General features: G+C 43.8%; 1 protein-coding gene across 1 annotated transcript in view; it reads left to right on the forward strand.

Moving 5' to 3' along the window:
* LOC144768685 (uncharacterized) overlaps window positions 1-21,482 on the forward strand; it is a 9,047,330-nt gene that overhangs the window by 1,773,570 nt on the left and 7,252,278 nt on the right. The window lies entirely within an intron of this gene.

Genomic DNA, 21,482 nt, shown 5'->3' on the forward strand with positions numbered 1-21,482 from the left:
CATAGATAGATATTAGGTGGTGTACCCCATCTATTTGGATGCCAAGCTGATTCGCCAATCCCCGGAGAGCTAGAGCTAGAGGTTCAAGCGCCAAGACAAACAGCAGGGGAGATAGAGGGCACCCCTGTCTTGTGCCTCTGTAAATATTATATTGGTCAGAGATATAGTTGCCCGTACTGGGCCCTGGCTGTAGGGGATGTGTATAATAAGCGGACCCATTTAAGGTATGTATTCGGGAACCCAAATCGTTGCAACGTTGCAAACATGAAGTCCCAAGAGAGGGAATCGAATGCCTGTCTAAGGTCTAGTGCAATGCACCCTGCGTGATGGTAAGCTCTCGGGGTAGCCGTCATTACAGAATGCAACCGTCTGGTGTTCAGAGAGTTGCTGCGGTTAGGGAGGAAGCCGCACTGATCGCTGTGAATAAACGCATTAAGGTGCGGTTGTATACGGTTGGCAAGGGCCTTGCTCAGGATTTTGTATTCAGTGGCAAGCATAGAGAGGGGCCTATAATTAGACATCTCCAAACCGTCCCACCCCGGTTTGGGTATGGACATGACTAGTGCCTGCAGGGTGGAATCTGGGAGCCGGCCATTCTCAAAAGCCATCTTATAGACAGCCTCTAGTGCGGGCACTAGGGACTCCGAGTACGTAAGATAAAATTCCACTGGGAGGCCGTCCATTCCAGGAGTCTTGTTACGGTTTAAACCCTTAATCGCAGCACAGATTTCTTGTTGATTAATAGGCACGTCAATATCTTTCTGAACGTCCTCCGATAGAACCGGGAAGGGAAGGTCCCTGAAGAAGTCGGTTATCAAAGAACCTTCTACTGGGGTGGGGGATGCATAGAGCGTCTCTAAGTGTTCATGAAAGGCAGCATTTATTTCGCCTTGTGTGTGTACTACATGTCCTGCCAGGGTGCGGATACTGGAAATGCTCGGTGAGTCAGGTCTATCCTTGACTATGCGGGCAAGCAGTGTGCCGGCTCTATCCGCCTCTGTGTGTTTCCGTTGGAGATACGCCCTGTAGTCTATTGTCCGCAATGTCTCGAGTGCCTCCACATGGTCTATGTGAGTGGATTGTAATCCCTCCCGGTTATCCGGGTCAGACACTGCCTCCCTCTCCAGTACAGTCAACTTGCGCTCAATGTCCAGTAGGCGTCGGTGTGTTTCTTGTCTAGCCCCCACTAGCTGTCCGATCGTCGCCCCCCTCACGACCACCTTCACGGCATCCGATTTGATCAAGTTGGAGGACGCTGTGTTCCAGTTTTCAGCCAGGTAGTTAGAAATAGTGTTGGACAGGGTCGTGCGAAAGGGGGAATCTTCAAGCAAGTGTGGGTGCAACTTTCAGGTGGGCACTGGAGTGGGTACCATGCCCCAATAAAGTGTAAGCTGTAGTGGGTTGTGGTCGGAAAACGTCTTGGCCAGGTATGTAGAACTGTGGACCTTTGGCATGATGGAGTGCGAGCACAGGAACCTGTCAATTCTAGTATGGAGGCTGTGTACTGGAGAGTAAAAAGACTATTCTTTATGAGTCAGGTAAAGACCTTGCCATGCATCAGAAAGTGTCCACCCGATTGCCCACGTAGTGAATTTGTCCACCAGTTTACTAGCAGACGTACCGTGTAAGGAGGGTGTGACCTGTCCAGCCCAGTGTCTAGCACCGCATTCCAATCCCTGCCCAACACCCAGGGGATCCCATCCCAGTCCGCCAAGATAGTACTCTGCTTATGCATGAATCAGCCTTGGTCGAAGTTAGGGGCATAAATACTCCCGAGGACCACCAGGGAGCCATCTAAAGTGCCCTTCACTAGCATGTATCGACCCTGGTCGTCCACTTGGCGCTCAAGTTCCACAAATGGTACCCCATGCCGCACCCAAATTGTCGCTCCTCTAGCAAAAGCAGAGTAATTGGTGGAGTATATATGTCCTCTCCATTTTTTCCTCATCTTTTGTGTTTCAGAGTCAGTTAGATGGGATTCCTGGAGGAACGCCACCTGTGTTTTACGTCTGAGGAGAAATGCATGTATACGATGTCTTTTCTGGATTGCCCCCACTCCCCGAACGTTCCATGTAAGCAGGTGGTATGACCCTATTGTGCAAGCGGCACCTGCCATGTTCTGATGTGTAAGCGGTACTCATCTCCTCGTGGTGCCAATAGGACAGAGCTGATCAGGAGTCCCCTTTCCCCAACAACCTCAACAAAACTCGGCACAGCACCGGAACTGCGCTGGGCCCAACAATAGTGTACAAATGGTACAAAACAAATAACTGTGCATAGGCCAATTGGTAGGTAGCCAGCCTCGCGTCTAGGCATAGTCCCAGAATGGTCTGTGTCCAATGGCTCAACGGTACCCCATCTCCCGGGGGGGATTGGGCAGTGGAGTGGAAGGGACGACGTTAGTAGCACAATCAAGTACAACAGTGTAAATGGTAAAGCCCCCCAGCAAGTAGCGCATAACCTAGGCGTCATCTCGCGCTGCGGAAGTAAGAAGAGAGCGTGCAGGCAGCGCCCCATACAACATTAACACTGCATAGTAGTTTGCCAGTACACACAATGATCTATTTTTTATTTTTTATTTTTATTTTTTAAAGACCTTTATTGTCCAACATACAGTGTACACAGCATTTTAGCTTACAACCCAGCCGGGCCAGCTGCGATTAATGAACATTGTGCTAGTTGGGATAAGTGAACACAGCTTCAAGGCCGACAACCCTGGGGTTCGGCAGCGCATATCAACACGTCACATAACTCTGCAATCATACAATCATCCGGTGTTACGTAAGTGTGTGGTCAATGGATTTTCCTTATAGGGTCAGTGGGGTTAGAGTAGCTACGTCAGGTTAGCACTCATCAACAGCATCAACGTCGGTCAAGCCCACCATATCTTTCGCACGTCGTTGGGAAGGGTATCAATGTGGGTCAACATTCAGACGGATATGGTGTTATATGAACGAGTGATGAGGGTGCTCAGTATCTAAGCGTGCTTGGAGCGCGTGACCGTCTTGCTCGCCCACCCCGACGAAAATGACTTCCTTTTATCCCAGCACTCAGGTGATGCGCCTAGGCCCTAGCTGTCACGCCCGAGGGTGCCATGTGGTATGAAACGCAGAGTTGTATGCGTATGGGCATGGTCTAAAAGGAGATGAAACCAGATTATTAATGAACTATATAACAGTAACATGAGCTATGTAAGAGGTAGGTAGGGGTAAATACGGGCAGAGTTTGCCATATCACTGAGAGGGGGGGGTCGGAGTCAGCGTGTCAGTCGTGTCTCATGGGGCAAGCAGGCGGGAGACCGGGGGGGGGCGGGACGGGAGAAGTGCAGGCTGTCCGCGTGTCAGAGCTACTGGGGGGGGTCCCCAAGTGCTCGTTGGGCGTATCATTCCGGTGTAGCCCTACAGTGCCCGGGCAGTACACACAATGATCTATACCAATGAAAGGATACACTAATCTGACCGGCGACGGGCTCGTACCCAACGAAGATCTGGACAAGATGACTCAATACATCTTAAGAAAGTTATGACAGATACTAAGAATCTCCAGAGGGTATGGATGTGTCTCTCACTCACGATCTTTGGCAGGGCTAATATCATAAAGATGTTTGTCCTGCCGAAGTTTACTTTCCTCTTTAATTGGATACCACTATTGTTCAGTAAGGTTTGGATCAATAATTTACAGGGAGAAAGAAGTGTGTAGTTTCATCTGGGCATCCAGGGGAGTTGGAAGTTTCTGGAAAAAACTCAGAAGGAGAATGATTGAGGGTGGTTTAGCTGTCACAGACTTCCAATTCCATTACTGGGCTATTCAGCTAAAGAACATTAGAACATTGCTAAGAGGAGAGGACCACTCACAGGACTACTCGCAGACAGGGCTTATGTTCTAAGCCATGCTGAAAAAACAGTTGAATGGGGACAGGCTAAAGACACTGAATGGTGCAGGTAGACTTTGTGTGCAAATCAGACTATTATTTGGAATATCTTACTATAGCGAATTAGCTCTATATGGAATTCTCCTGGAACTCCTGATTGTCTATGGGACATCGTAGCCGGACTTTTGAAAGATTCGTATATAAGCTTGATAGATGCTAGATTATCAAGGGAGACAGCCTTATATTTTGGGAAGATCTATCATAGACACCAGAAGATAGGCTATCTAGATCCAAGTATTGTCAACTGTCCAGCTGGGCACATGAATTGCCGCAAATTGGTAAAGGGGATGATGAGTAGAATTACTACAGGAAGGCTCCACCATAAAGAGAGAGGTGGCCAAATGGTACTGGAGGAAGGTACAAGGCAGCGATGAAGACTTTACCATGCAGGAGGAGTTGTGGAAAAGGTATCTACAATTATTGGAATTAACACGTCTCTGGAAAGCATCCATGTCTACTTTACGTTAGTCTGAGAAATCTGCATCTCTGAGGAAAAAACATCTGTTTACATTACACAGAGACTACTGGACACTGAAAAAACTGCCAGTGCATACACGGTAATGCTAGGTGTCCATTGCAGCCGAACATTTGCCTCCGCTTGTCCAGCCAGTGTGAGGAAGCGCCACAGTGACTGCGTTCTAGCCCCGCTGCTACGCTGAATCGCCTCAGCACCCGAGCAATTTTGGGAATGTCTTTGTCGGCTCCAGCCGCGAAAGTGTTTGTCTGCTGTACCTGACGCCACGGCAACATGCGAACTGTGTCAGCCGCGAACGTGTTTGTCCGCTGTAGCGCCACTTAGACGCCCCACATGGCGTCAACGGCCAACGCCCACAACAATGCCAAATGCACCGCCCACTCGTATTGGAACGCTAGTCCCACCTAGAACGCTTCTCGCAAGCGGTGGAATCCAGCTTGGTTTTGACGAATGCCGCGCCCATCGCTCTATGCACACGCCTCCAGCACAACGCACACGCCCACAACGGACTACTTTGCCCCTAATGTTCTTTTCCCCTTATAATGTATATGGTGGGCTGCTGTATAGCCTATGTCTATCTGCTGATACTGTGTTTTGCAATGCTGAATTGGGTGTTCCGATTGGCGCTGTAGTTCCTGAGCTTACCCGCCTCAAAGGTTTGGGCTCTCTCTTTATAATATTAGTATGGATATAAACGGTAGTCACAAAGAGATTTCAGATGTGACCTAGCTGGAGACACTTACAATCATTTGAATATCACAATTGAGTAGATACATCATAAACATTTAATGTTATTTAGATGCGATGAACAATCCAGTCCAGGTAGATGGATAGTGAAATGTAGACGTTTCGACCCCTAGAATGTGGAAGGGCCACTTGAACTTTGCAAGGGGGTCTTCATCAGGACAGAATGGGAGCAATCTGAAAGAGGGGGTGAGGAAACCAATCAGTGACTCAATAGTCATATTAGCTCAGGGTACAGTACATAGTGGCACAATGGCTCACCTTACACCCACCGCCAGGAATGCGTGGTGGGGTCCAAAAACTTGGGTGTGGGCTGATAGTACCAATCAAAAGAAAAAATAGGCCCTTCTGATGGTGCAGGGAGGAGATGTGCTGAAATTAAATTGCACATCTCTGGATAAGAATACTGAATCATAACCGTGTCACTGAGAAACCAAATAAAATGAAGATGACTTACCCAACAGATATTGTTAATTCAAGAAAGGGTAGTACCACTTGTGTCACAGGTAATTAACTCCTTGTGGATTCACTGACCAAATTAATCGGAGTATTATCCCGAATATAACAAGATGTATATAGTGATGATTGCTGGTGAACAGGGTAAAATTAGTGACAAAAGCATTATCACAGGGGGATATGAGTAATTACCAAATTTATAGGATTAGCAACCCGACAGGCAACTGGAGCATCTTGTGTTGATCCGAGCGCCTCCGGTGCTGTGTCTGAAATAGACACGAATGCCGCGTGCATGCTGTCACGTCTGGGTCCCAGCCGCTGAATGCTGCCGACCTCAGCGTGAGATTGTAACTGTGGCGATCAATGCATACAGGAACATATATGCAAGGGGCACGAAAAATTGGTGAAATTATTGGTATGAATCGGAATATGCGGACGTAAATAAAATTGGCAAAGTAATTAATATTGTGGGTCAAGAATAAAAATGGACTAAAATCTAAACAGACTAGTTAGGGCTAACATCCAATACATGCACAACATCGGAAGATAGTTGAATACATTTAACAAAATGCTTATGACGTACATGTGAATATCGCACGCCCTCTTATAAGGTGATGCGTATATTGAAAAGAGAGATGCACCTTGGAAACATCCAATGTATGTCCAACATAGGAGAAAAACACAGTTCATGTTACTGTAGTGTAAAGGGATTGGAGATGCACCTTTGGACCAATTCAGGACAATTAGCAGATACAGTATACATAAGTGTGTGGTTTTATTAAAGAAGAGTGTCATAAGCAATGATCGGTACAATTTCACATGACAAAAATTCAAACACTTGAAAGCAGGATCACTGTGGAATATATAGGGATACACAGTTATGTACATATTTGGTTACTCAAATTGTCGTCAGCCCCATAGGTTTTGGCAATTACAGGCCTGTGACAGTTCTAAAGATGTTAGATAGGGGAAAGGAAAAAGGGGGAATTAACCAGCGTTGTGAAGAGATATTTGTCTTGAGATTTCCTCATGCTCATTTAATCACCGGTTAACCGTATCCAAAATATGAATCCATTTGCATTTACGCAAGTTTAAGATATCCATAAGGTCACCACCCCTGAGACCTAAAGTGACTTTTTCAAGAAACACCCATCTCAGACTGTTCAGTGGATGGTTCAATGTGAGGAAATGTTCAACTAGTGGTGCCCCTTGAATCTTACATCGGATGCGGCTGGAGTGCTGTTGTATGTGTGGTTGGAATTTTTGTCGAGTTTGTCCGATGTATAGTAGACCCTAAGGGCACTTGATGGCATATATGACGTCTACACTATTGCAGTTGGTATGTTTTTAAGTTCAAAGTTGTGGCCTTCATGGCTGTAGGAGTTGGTTTCAACCGTGAGGTCACATGCTTTGCAGTGTCCACATTTCGAAAGTAGAGACCAGACTGCATGGTCTCTAATATTTTTGCCCTTCCTGAAGCTGTGCATGGGCAGCTCCTTTATGTCTATCTCATCAGAGATTAAGTTCAAATGGTGGTTGATGATGCGTCTAATGTCATTACTGCTAGTACAGAAAGTTGTGATGCAGATTATCCTGTTGTCAGTCTTATTCGAAGGGAGTTTGGGCTCTAATAAAGTATCGTGAGGGTTAAACCAAGCTCTCTTATGGGCTTTTTTAACACCTTGGCTGCTATTGTTATTCCTCCCCTGTGCTGGACCTCAATGTAAATGGGTGTGGTCATGACGAGCTCAGCTCGTCTGGAGCACAGGAGCACTGTGCCTCATGACGAGCTGAGCTCGTCATGAGCACCGAAGGGGTTAAGCAGACTTTTAGGATAACCTCTCGCTAACAGCCTGTTGTATAGATTTTCTTTCAGGTAGTCAATCTTACGTGAAATGTTTCTTCATATTCTGAGAAATTGTCCATATGGTAGGTTGTCCCTACGGTTTCTAGAGTGGTGACTTGTGTATCGTAATAGAGTATTCCATTCACTGCTTTTTCTAAATAGGCTTGTGTATAGATGACCCTCCTCCACTTTAATGGAGATATCCAGAAAGTCTATACTGATTGAACTGTGTTGAGCTGTAAATTGAATGTCCTGTGATCTGTCATTTAACCAACCAGAGCAACGTTGAAGGTACCTCTAGGTTCCTGCCCAGATCACGAGAATGTCGCCAATATAGCTCTTCCAGAAGGCTATATTGTTGAGGTATGGATTTGCTTAGTTGAAAATGTAGTTGGTCTCATAGTTGTCCATATACATTATCGCCAGATTAGGTGCAAAGCTAGCCCCCACCGCAACACCTTTAGTTTGTAAAAAGAAATTAGCCTGAAAAAGAAACACGTTTTTCATCATAGCAATCTCTAGTAGGTTCAAAATAAAATCCGTAGGAACTTGAACCGGTTGTGGTCTGTTATCAAGGACAGGACTTCTAGTGCCGTTTTTTTAGGGATACTAATATATAAAGATGCAATGTCCATAGTGACCAACAGTTGTTGTGTGGGATTGAATGCTAGTCGGTCAATCAACCTAATGGTTTCCATGGTGTCCCTTAGGTAGGTTTTGGTAGATATGGCACATGGTTTTAGAAAAAAGTCCACAACCGGACACTATGGGCCGTCCAGGAGGATGAGAGGTTTTTATGGACTTTAGGGAGGGTGTAGATGGTGGGTAGGCGCGGTAGTTTTTTGTTGAGTAAGTTATAATCAGTCTCTGTAAGGTTACCTATATGTAGACCGACATCGGTGGTGGCCTTTATGAGTCTGCTAATTTCTTTAGGGGGATCGGAATTTAGCTTGGAGTAGCTGCCTTAATCTCTCAGTTCGGTAATGATCTCATTTTTATAGCCACTAGTATTCTGTATGATGATGGCGCCACCCTTGTCTATGGGCTTGATCACAATGTCCTTATTATCCCATAGTGTTTTAAGAGCGTCTCTTTCAGCCTTGGAGATATTATAGTTCACATATTTCTTTCTGGAAACCAATTGCATGACATCCCTTAGAACAATTTGTTCGTATGCAATTATCTTATGTGGCATGCAATGTGCGGGGGGGGCGTAAAGTAGAGGACAGTGCAGACCTGTGTGGGAAAGGCTAGAATGGGAGGGAAGCTTGTTAAAATAATGGTGCACCCTTATTTTCAGAAGAATTTATGGAATTTCTTTTTAAGATTGACGGAATTTGGTAATGAGATCGGGACAAAGGATAATCCTTTGCCAAGTACCTCAATTTCCTTCAGGGATAGTTCATGGTGAGACAGATTGATGATGGGGTTAGAGTTGCTGATGTCTACCACCTGTAGTGTTGCCTCAGTGTTTGTATCTCCCTGTGGCTCTCTTGTTGGAAGCGGACTTGTTTCTGGCCCCTGTTTCTCCCTCCTTGCCAACCCTGCCCTCTCTGTTGTCCCTGGATCCTTGGGGACTACCACCCCTTGGTTGTCTCCAATCTCTGTCCCCTAAAAAAGGGCCCTGTGGTTGGTCCTGATATCTGTAGTTCTGATTGTATTGGGTTGTACTTGGTTCAGCTTGTTCGGAGTCACTGCCTGTACTGCTGGCTCCGGATGAGTCTGCGAAAGTGGTGAATCTTCTGAAGTTCCTGAAGCCTCCTTGACCTCTCACTCCTGGAGGGAAACTGCCCTGGAAAAATAAGCAATGAAGTCCTATCTGTAATGTGGTCTTGAGTTGGCAGATGTTTTGCACATAATTATGCAGTATCCCGGGATTCAACTTTTCTGGCAAGAAGTGGGTAAGGCTTTATCGAAGATGCTCAGTAAAGAAGTAATGTAAGCCAGGAACTGATCATTTTTGGCATCTTGGTGGATAAAGAGGTAAGCATCAAATCCTCTAAGAAGCAAAGATCACTTTTATTTGTGCTGATCCTACTAGAAAGATGGGAGATCTGCATGAAATGGTTAGCTTCTACCTCCCCAGACCTTACCAACTGGGCCCTTTCTGTTATGCAAGTTGGTAAGTTAGGCGGTGATTGCTCAACACCAAAGAAGGATGAAATATGGGTTCCATTAGAGAACTGGAGAACTGGTGGAAAGAACGATTAATGGATAGGGCTGGATAACAACTCTGAAGAAGTCCAATAATTTAAGACCTATGATTCAATCTTGGGATTTACCAAGGTCTGTAATTAAGGAACATGATGCTGCAAAGGTCATACTCAGGTAAGGCTATAGGCGTGTAGGTAGGGGGTATGCATTCACATCAATCCATCTTCCACTGGCACTGCAGCAGCAAAAGGATTAGCTGTAGTAACTAGAACAAAACACCTTTAGGAGTCAGAAAAAGTAAAGTGGACAAAACTGGCAGATGGTTTATATTACCGCTTAGTAATGGATCAATACGGATGTCAGTGGAAAATGATTACCCTCCTACCAACGATGATCGGGTACTACAGAGGAGCTAATCTTAGAATTGGTGATTTCTATTCTCAAGTAGTGTTAGGAGGGTACTTCAGTTTGGCTTTATATGAATTTGATCCAAAAGCTGCCACAAGCACAGGGGCTCTTAAAGGCAGGATTAAAATGAAGCAAGCTATTTTAATGATGCTGGATAAGTACCATGTTTTAGATATTTGGAGAAAAATGCACCCTTATGAAGTGGGTTCTATGTACTTCAGTGGAAAACATGAAAGGCAAGCAGAGGTTGCCTATTCTTTGATCTTCTTGTCTCTGAAGTAAAGAAGCCAGACATCATCCCAGTATTATCAGATCTGCCCAGTGTATGTTGTTTGACCTTTACTGCCCTTAAAAAGCAGACTGACAAGTAAAATATTTTGGAGAGCAGATATATCACTGCTGGTAGAGTCAGACACACAAAATGACTGCTCTTTAAATATACAACAGTTCTGGCAGTTAGGCACTCATTTGTGAGCCTACCAATGCTTATTTACGGGATTCATTACTTCTGAAGACACCACAAGGAATAAAAGGGAACATGAAGAACTAAAAAGGAACTATCAAGAATTAAGGTTTATCTGAAAATGAATGGCCAACAATTCATTATACTAGGAAATCGACAGACCTTGAAAGTGGAGGTTATATTGCTTTGATGTATGAGAGAGTGGCTAAACAGTGAAACAGTGTATCCCAGAACCGTTGAGGAAGACATCAAAATAGGAAAATGTCTTCCTTGGAAAGCTAGGACCAAATCTGTTGCAAAGTTGATAACGAAAATCGGACTACTTGGTCGAGAGTATAGGAGAAACTTTAAAAATAGTGCTAACAGGATTTGCTACTCAAGGACATGATTCTACTCCTTAGAGATCTAGCTTACTTTGTGAAAGCAACACTCTTAGATTTTCAAATTAAATTAATCCAGCATTGCACTGTAATTAGGTCCCTCCTTTCTGCAGATATATTTACAAATTATCAAGATGCATTGACCTCACAGTTAAATATGTTTTTCAATAGTATTATCGCTAGTGGTGTGTCTCCTTCTTCATTTAGAAGAGGGACGTTAATAGTCAAACTGCCCAGTAATACTGTTGAATTCAGAATATAGGATCCTAATGAAAATGTTTGCAATTCGACTGACTAGTATGAATCTCAAGCTATTCTCACTGGGCCAGACAGGTTTTGTTCCAAGACGGCTATTAGCAGCAAATGTTCATCCATTGGAAGCCTTGGGCTTCATTGAAGTAAGAAATGTGCGTTTTGTTGCCTGGTTCATTTACACATAAAGGCCACTGATATAATGAAATGAGCATTTATGTAAATGGTAATGCTCAGAATAGGATTTCGAGGCCAATTTTTCAGGTTATTAGGAATCATGATAGGCGGTGCTTAGGTTGACCTAATAATAGATGAGCAAAATACAAAATTAGTGAGGCACCTAACAGGAATGTCCCATTTTGCTACTCTTATTAGAACTATTATTTAGCCCCTTTCTAAGTTAATCTTGAATGAGAAACAGTTTATGGTCCGCCCCAGCATTCCAAAAGCCAGGAAGATAGTATTATGTGCTGATGACATGGCATTATTTTTTGGTTCTGAGCAACAAAATATTTCTAAATTATTTGAAGTAATTGATAAATTCTCCAAAAGTTCTGGATGTGTGAAAAATGTATCTAAAAATGTAGGGATTCTGGCTCAAGTCTGAGCATCAAATTTAAGAATATGGTGACCGAGGGTTCAATTGGACATTTCGGTATGAAGGTTAGTGGCCAAGGGTCACCTATGTATTACATCAACATTGCTCCCTTATTAACAAAGATAGAAAAATATTTCCTTACCAGGCTGCATTTGTCAGTATTTATTGTTGGTCATATCAGTTTTATTAAAATGATCACCATGTCTCGGTATATTTTCATATTTCAGTGTCTGTCTTTCATGACGTTTTGTCAAATTAAGTCAATTGTTCTATCCATCGGGACGTGCAAAGTAAAGTGGGTAACCTGAATCAAGTATGTGTATCTCTGCGAATGGAAAGCCAGGTCCTTGTTGAATAAATAAGTGTGTTAATTATCTACCAAGCCTTTATTTGCCTGTCGTGTTTTTATACCCCATTCAAGAATCATACCCTATCAATCAATTCTGTTAAAAACTACCCAGAGCTATAATTTGGCAGGATACACCACACAAGTTCAAGATACACAATTTTTCAATATGTTTACATTTAAAATTATATCGGTGCATTGTTAGCCATATTTACAGTGGGTGAAGATATTTAATTTCACTGGTGTATCTAGATTGGCTGTTTCTGCGAATTAATAAAGGTATTTTGCCAGAGGAGTTAACTAAGGGACTGAAAGCCTGGAGAAAGCCTGGCTTGTAGGCGCTAGATCCTCTATTAGGGGAAACACCCATTACATCGATGTAAATACATCGCGGTGCTATCGCACCGCGAGTTTTACATCGCATGGTCGTTCACATCGCAGCCTTTTAGTTCGCATGCGAAGGGCCGTTTCTACCATTAGGCAGGACTAGGCAGCCGCCTAGGGCGGCAAAAGGGGGAGAGCGGCAAAAACATGAGTTTGTGCTGACCCTATCCAACATTTCACAAGGCTGGTTCATTTGTAACCAATCACGCATGTAGCCTGTGCTCGGTAGAGAAAGTGCTTCAGAAAAACATAACGCAGGCACCAAAACGCTGCAAGGTCGTTTGTGTGCCTTTTAAAAGAAGTTTTCTCTTGTATATGCAGAGAAGAACTGTACTAAAGGTCATGTGCTCATGAGCGAGAAAAGACACGAGGTTCAATAACTATTGAAAGTCCAATTTAGATGTACTTACTGATTTTACGAGTAGTATGGTTATGTGGATATACTTGTTGCTGTTTTTGTGTGTACAATGGCAAGTTTTGTCATGAGTTAAGAACTTTTGTACAGAGTTTACAGGTGGCGAGGTTTCGTATTCCTAGATAAGCCCTTTCTTTCGGGGCATGTAGGCCATCTATCGCAGCTGGGAGTTAAATGTGGGCTAGATTTCAGTCTAGGTCACACAGGGTTAGAACATGTGCTGCAGAGAGCACCACTTGATAACAGCGGGAGGTGACTGCCTGTCATTCTAGTCATGCTGCTTGCTGTACATCCTCAGAGAAATTCAGTTAAGTGAATGTACTTTTTTTTGTTGCAGTTTATATACCGCAAACTCGACCAGAAGGTATCAGTGCACTTTACAGGAGCACCAGTTGCATTACAGAATTACAGACGGACACATTCATTTTTCTTCTTTTCTAGACACGGGGAGATTAAGTGATTTGCCTAGAATCACAGGAAGATTGAGCCTCTTGCCAGACTCCAACCTGGTCCCCAGCTTAAAAGTCAGAAAAAAATCATCTAAAAACAAACGCACATCTGTACCCTGCACGAACACGCACCCACGTCATAGGCCCCTGTATTTGTAGTTTAATAATTGCCCATTCAATAAAATAAAGTGCATTCCAGTTATTGTGGGTGAATTCGGGACACTATATCTGGGCTGCGTCACCTGCTTATCAGCATGCATAGAACCGGAGTGATGTTCCTTGGCACCCACGAGCCTCACCTGTCAATTAATTCTTCTGGCCTGGATGACCGGGGGGGAGAGAGTGATGGTAGTAAAAGGGAGGGGGCGGCATTTTTCAAGTCTTGCCTAGGGTGGCAAAACACCTAGAAACGGAACGGCGCGATGGCATTAACATCGCATGCAATTACAACACATGCGATGTTAAGATGCCATTACAACGCAACAGAAAATGCAGAACAGAAGAAAATGGGCTTTTCTGTGCTGCTTTTTATGAACGCGGACAATTTTTTTTCGCACTCAGCAATAAATATACACAGTTTAAAAAACACAAGACAAGGTAACATTAAGTAGAGAATAGACAAGCCAGATGTTGCAACGTTTTTCGAAGCTTATCTGTTATGATTACAAAATCGACATTTATACCTACCAACACACATGCCTTTTCACCCTTTCCATTGCCTCTCACTCCTTTATACTTTGAAGTTTGCACCAATGTGGAGCGTGTCCTTTTTATATTAAAAACACTGAGATGTGTACATTTTGATTTCCTGTTTTTTCCCATTCGGCATGTGTTTGGGCAGCGATCTAGTTCCACTTTATCAAAATATTCATGACTAATAAAGCAAATTAATTAAGAGAGGTGCCAAACACTTCAGACCGAAAGCTCGCCTTTTAAGGTCTGGTATAGAGACAGTTAAAGCAGGATTTCGTAACTTATATCACCATATCATTCATACTGCGACAAAGGACCAAAGGTCAGCTCTCCTTAATCATTGGTCGTTGTAAGTGTCAGTCACACATACAACAGTGCTCATTACAGCTGTTAGTTGTTGTAACTTTAAGTCAATAATGCCTTTACACTGTCATACATCAATGTCTCTTTATTTCTAAAAAATATTGTATTTTACTTGCAATGCATGGATTGAGCAATGTACACTCACGGAAACGGGCTAACATATATTTTAGAATTATACAAAACGGAAACGCAACAAAATGCGCCTTTCCTAAAAACAGAACGGAAACGGGCTGAGACACAACTTTACAAACAGGCTAACATATATTTTAGGATTAAAACGGAAACGGGCTAACATAGATGGCTGGATGGATGCGGAGAAGCGTATGGGTGGATGGATGCATGGATAGGTGCTGCATGGATGCATGGATGCGGAGAAGCGTATGGGTGGATGGATGCATGGATAGGTGCTGGGTGGATGGCTGGATGGATGCGGAAAAGTGTGGATGGGAGCTGGATGGATGCATGGCTGGGTGTATGGGTGGATGGATGCATGGATAGGTGCTGGGTGGATGGCTGGATGGATGCATGGATGTGGAAAAGCCACGCAGCGCTACATTACATTTTTATGTATTCACAGCCTAGATATGTTATAGGTGGAAGGATGTGTGTGTGGTGAGTGGGTGGGTGGATGGATGGATTAATGGATGGCGGATGGATGAATGGATGGATGGATGGATGGATGCATTGTTGGGTGGATGAATGGATGGTGGATGGATGGATGCATGGATGGGTGTATGGGTGGATGGATGCATGGATAGGTGGATGGATTAATGGATGGCAGTATGGATGGATGCATGGATAGGTGCTGGGCGGATGGCTGAATGGATGCATGGATGCGGAACAGTAAGCCTGTAAGTGTCCATTTATGAATGATGATTCGGACACAATGCTGTGATGTGCCAATGCACTCCAGCGTCACTCTTCTTTGCGGCCTCCTGTTTCGTTCCTGCAGCCAATAGCTCACTTCCTCTCCAGGCTGAGAAGCACCGGTAAAGTACAGTGTAAGTACGCTTCTTTAATTAATGTTCCTTCCTACGTACTTTTTTTGCTTTCCAGGGCACCCGTGGCACGATGCTAACAATGCTTGTTCTGTTTGGTGGTGGGAATGTTCGTTTCATGCATTTTAAGAGCATGAACGTTTTTGTAAAGTTAAGGGGGAGCATCAATATTCATCTTAGTCTTTTGCGCAATTGCATGCGTATGGAAGATTCTTTTTTAAATATCGGCATGCATGGCGATGTGCCTCGCTTTGTGAGGGTTTCTGGACACTGCCTATTTTCCCCTTAAAATAAGAGTTTTAATACACTCGGAAGAGGCGAGCGTGTGCTGCCTGTCGTGTTTGGCGCAGGTTGTATAAGGCTCTTTCATGACAGTCCTCACTGGCTCCCCAAAAAAGGAGGATGAAAAAAGATCTCGTTGGGGGCATAATTAAGCTGTCTCCACCTCCCCCTCTTCTGTTTCCTCGCTCTTCAATATTGCATGTTTTTTCATGGCTGTAAGGAGGAAGTACTGGATCATATATTTTCCTACTTGCGCGTGGAGTGTTCATTTCTAAAGTATGTGTGTTTTTCCACCTATAGTATGCATTTTTTTTGTTTTATGGAAGAGGTGTGTGGTGGAGATGTGCAAGAAGCGGCAGCGCTCAGTAGCTTTTCCCTGAGTCGTGTGCACTACTCACTGAAAGTCTCCCTTACTTGACACCCTCTTTATGGGGGGCAGTGGAAAGTCGGTCTGGGGTCTGTTATCTGTCTTTTTCCGCGTTCTTCTGATTAATGTATTTGTCTCCATAACCGGAAGATAACAGAATCCGCTTTTGCCCGCGCGTGTCATAATTCTCATCTTGAAATTTCACAGTTTCTATCTACATTGGCGCCTGCTTTCATGTCACTTAAGCGCTTGTTATTTTATACACTATATTTTGTTTTAGGGCAGTGTAACGGGAGGCAGTCATTACGATCATTAGATCCTTTCATAGCTGCATGCAACCCACGCTTTTGGCTGCAAAGATTTTAACGTGTGGGCTCAAACATCGCGGGCTCAAACATCGCGTTGTCATGTCGCGCGATGTAAAGTCGCCGATGTGACACGCTAACCAATTACATGCCCGCATTTGCGTCGCAACAACGTGCGATGACAAAATTGCCGATGTGACTGCCGTTGCGATGTGATTGCCGCGATGACAACTCCCGCGCTATCTTTGTTTCCGATGGATCGTCATAGAACCCTCTATTAGATCCAGAGAGGTTTTTCCCTTTTACTGTATTGCAAGAGCTGTTTGGAATTGATCAACGGGCAACTTTCTTAAATCTCTCCAAATATGTCGTTTTTTGTGAGGTGTATAAATGATGAATTTGGCATATTCATCGCAGTGTGTCACCCGGTTGTACAATTTATTAATGGATACTGTATGTAGAAAATGACCATCTTATGTGTGGTGTACCCTTAGATTTTTGCTGTAACTGTTTTTTGCTGGCTGTAGAACTCTGTGCAATGTACCTATGCTAACCAGCGGTAAAGTATATGTACTTCTCCTTTCAACATGATGAAATTGGTATACTCTTAATTGGCGTATTATCTTACTTTTATGTCTCTATGAACTGGTATAAAGTGTACCCAAGACCTGTAAGTTAGATGTCATTAGTGGACGGCGACACATATTATGCTGTCCTCTGCAGTGACAATGTAAATCATAGCTTCAGGCCTACTAATAGACCCTTATTAAAGCAGCTTTTAAACTGCAGTTCAACCTGTCAAAATTAACTCCTTTGACAGGCCTACATATTCCTTTTAAATATTAAGGAGCCAGCCCTAAGTCGGCCTTACTGTACATAAGCCAGGGTCCATGGTATTTACATTTAAGACACATGAACATGTAATGTTAAACATGTTCTTACAGTGAAAAAGTCCAAAAAGCAGCTTTCAGTGTAGGAAGGCTTCCTGTTCAATAGATAAAAACTGGGATGCAATTATGAATTCAATAATACACCAAATTGGAGGCTTATTGCAGCACAGGCGTGCCGTGTCGGTGGAGTCATACGCGTGCACAGGGTTGCCAACTTATTACTGTTGTGCCCCATTTCTTTTGCAACTCACTTAAGTAGTTGCAGCAGACTGTAAGGAAAAAGATTTTGGAGACTCAACAATATAGTATCACTGCAGTATCCACAGTATACCCACAACCTGGGGGTCGATACTCCTGCAGTGCGGAACTGGTATATTTAAACTTCAAATCGTTGACATTATACACTGCAACGCATTATTCTGCATTTTTGTGACCACTGGGCACATTGTACAACCCTCTTCGGGCTGGCGAACACGCTTCCGGACGTGCCGCGGAAACAGACTTTGGAAATGGCTGTTCCTCATTCCCAACAATGCCTTGAAAAAGTCTGAGTACAGCCGAAACCCGTGTCGGCTGAATCGTGTGCTGGGAACTCTTAAGAATTAAATAAAGAATTTTCTACTAAGGGCGCGTGTGGACCATCGGAATGCTCTTTATATTATTTATCTCATTGTATTATCCTCAGATGTCTATTACAATTGTGACACAATCTGTAACTAGCAAATTGTCCAAAACAAATTTGGATTGATTTACATGGTAATGGGTGTGCTGCAATAAGCCTCCAATTTTGTGTATTTGCATGCATGTTATTTTATAACATGCTGACAGCACCTTTAGGTAGTATGTGTCTGAGGTTATACAAGCACCCCACTGTACTGACAGCCACCAATAATAATTATTCACCCTGATTACTGCTATTCTTAGATAGATATTTGTTTGATGTTCGGTTATTTCCCCCTTGGGAAACACTACTACCTACGTATTGTACAAACATTCAATAATGTTATTTCCAACATTGGGAATAGCTAGAAATCTCGTTTTTGGCCTCTTTGTAATGTTTATTAAAATTTCAATTCACTGGTGAAGTCAGATCTTTAATAAATGTTAAAAAGGTACTTTTAGAAAGTTACCATTTCCCTTTCTAAAGTCTTTGTAGACTTATTTGCATTAATCTCGTTCTGCAGCCCCCAAGCGCTTTACCCTGAATGTGGAGGGAAAACCGCAACCACAGTACTAAACAAAGGCTTTGATGTGGGGAGGTGATTCTTTTCTTCTAGCAGCATGACCAATTGGGCAATGCCCAGGAACTTAATTACCTTCAAAGGGTGGATAGACATAGGTCAGATGCATAGCCTTCATTGTCCCCCCAGCCAGGTAGGCTCCAATAACAGTGGGGAGCTAGCTGACCCTAGAACTTGTTTGAAGTGACATAGAGGAGGGGTTACTAATTTCACTGGCCACACCTATGGGGTGGGCACATAGGCTCTGCACAAGTGAAGAAGGCTTTTGCCAGCTTAGGTTTAGGCAGAAAGGGACATTGTGGGATTGTTTGCTCTTATACGCCCAGGAAATGCTGCCAAAGTTGGTAGGGGTTACCTCTGGGAACTTTTACCCTATAGGTTAGCGTAAGAGTAGGCTTCACTCACAGACTGGCGCCAGGCATTATTCTGTCTTCCTCAGTACTATACTTAGAGCACTAGTAGATCTACTGAAGACCAGAAAAGGACTAAAACTGCTATTTGAATTGTGAGCAGAGCCCTTATGGGCTAGAACTCCTCTTTCTCTTGTACCCGGGACAAAGAAGTGGACCCCAAGGGTCATAACAAGCTACAAGAGACCTTTCCTACAATTGCCCAGTTCCAACTAGGCCTGCCCTGGACCCTGCTGGTGGCTCTTGCTGGGGTGAGTTTTGACCCCCAAGTGCTGTCCCTGATGTTCTAGAACCCCGGGCTGTGTCAAAGTGTACTTCTCCTGAGACACCTAGGACTTTTTGGCTCCAATTATGCCAAGCTGATCTGACTAAGGTGTGTTGCAGCTTGGCTGAAGATTCATGTTTCCCACACTCAGAGCTTTTCTACAGCAGCAGGTCTGGTTCAGCTGGACCTCTCGGAGAAGGTGCCCGCCCTTGTATGTTGCGGTTCACATATTAAAAGATGACGCCTAAATAGAATGACGAGACACATGTTATAAAGGTGCCACCACAGTAGCACTACCTTTATGAAGCAAGTGAATATTGAAGGAATTTAAGTGTGACTCTTGTGTATATTGTTACTTGGCACATGGCACCGTATATTATTAAATTAATTTTGGACCTGGTGGTGGGGTTTACAGTCATAACTCGCTTTTGTATGTATCTTTTCATAGAGTGAGTTTTTTTGCTTTCTCTCAGTACTTTGCACAAACCTGTCAGTGAAGTATTTGATTGGGTGAGAATTTTGATCTTTCAATAATTGGGTCTTACTTGGTAACTTGCACCTTGATATTGCCATCAGCATTGTATTGAATATAATGGTGCGCTTCATCTTTCATTATTTTTCTGCCTTATGATTATATTGACAGCATCATTAAAATGGTGTGAATATTAAGAGTTGCAGAAATTAGAGGTAGAGCTTTTACCGGTTTTTACCAGTTTTGTGCTTATATTTGTGCTTTTTTTCTTTGGAATCAGGCATTACAAATGATGGGTTTGGGCCTGTGTGTATTACTTGAGCAACCCACTCAGAACACATCATCTTGTTAATCTTTTGCACAAAATATCAGTATCTAATCTTGTGACTACTCTCAAAGAATAAGCACATCTGATCTAGTCTTTAACATATTAGTCAATTACAAGGGGGGGAAACTTCTATGTACTTATGCATGAACTTGCATGTGGTGTACTTAATGGTTTTGTGATTTAAAAAAAAAAACATTTTTTATTAGTTCTCGCTTTACAGACACAAGAAAACAATCTGGGGTATAAACATGTCTCACATCGCAATATTCCGCACTTAAAATCAGCAGTAAATATCACATAGTCACAAATATACACTATTTCTATTTTCATAACGCCGGATATCCAACTTCTGTTTTGCCATCCTGAGGTATCAGTCCCCTTTGGAGTCAGAGTCACTGTCTTCATGATCTGATGGAGGATCACAAATTTCCCCTCTGTATGTATTCCATGCACCCCATATTTTTTCCCACTTTTTTGGGCACCCTCTGTTACTGTATACTGCCCTCTCGGCTATCATGGCTGCGTCCATATCTTTGTTCCATTGTGCTAGGGTAGGCATCCCCGCGGCACCCCATTTCTGCGCTATATTTCTTTTTGCCACCATCATGCCCCAGGTAACCCAGCTTTGTCCCAAATGCGTGAGGTCATTAGGTTCCCATCTGTTTAGGAGGCAGCGCCTGGGCTCAGGTAGCAGTGATACCGCTTCCACCTGTGAAATTGTTCTCAACACCTGCGCCCAATATTCCATTATCCTAGGACAATCCCATATAGTATGGTAAAAGGTCCTCTCTTCCCCACAGCCTCTCAGGCAGTAGGGATGTGCAATCTTTCCTATCGCATGTAGGGTGTGTCTCGTGTAGTAGGAGCGGTGTAGAATACGTAATTGTACCAGTCGGAGTCATGAAGGGATACCCACCTCCCTCGGGATGCCAATGCTTCCTACCACTCTGAGTCGTCGATGTCTGCAAGTTTGTGTACCCATTTATCCCTCAGTGGTCCCGTCGGGTCAGGGGGGTTATTTACAAGTTTACTGTAGGTTAGAGAGGTTGCCTTCTTTGGCATATAGTCTGTCAACAATCCGGGACCTCAGAGCCGGTCGCTAATGCCCGCACCAGAGCGTGTCGTATCTGTGTGTATTTGAACCATTCCGAAGGGGCCAGCTCATATTGGCGTTGTAAGCTTTCAAAGGCAACGACTTCCCCCTTCTACCACATATCTCCGACCGTTGATATCCCAATAACATCCCAACGGTCAAACCCCTAACTGTGTCTGAGGCTTTCTAACCGCTTTGTGTTCCATAACGGAGTAAGCCGGGTTATCACTCCCCGCCATCCTGATCTCGTCTGAGCTGCATGCCACAATTCCAGGGTATGTCGCAGTGGTCCAAACTTTGTCTGCGCCAATTTCTTATCATACAGGGGAGCCAACATGTCCCTCACACCCAACTGCGCCCTATCTGCCTGTAATGCCGAGTCAGACTGTGGGAGATGTACCCATTGATTAATCACTTTTAGTTGTGCGGCCCAATAATAAAGTTTCACATCTGGAAGTGCTATCGCACCATCAT

The sequence above is a fragment of the Lissotriton helveticus genome, chromosome 7 (assembly GCF_964261635.1).
Source record: "Lissotriton helveticus chromosome 7, aLisHel1.1, whole genome shotgun sequence".
Lineage (NCBI taxonomy): Eukaryota > Metazoa > Chordata > Amphibia > Caudata > Salamandridae > Lissotriton > Lissotriton helveticus.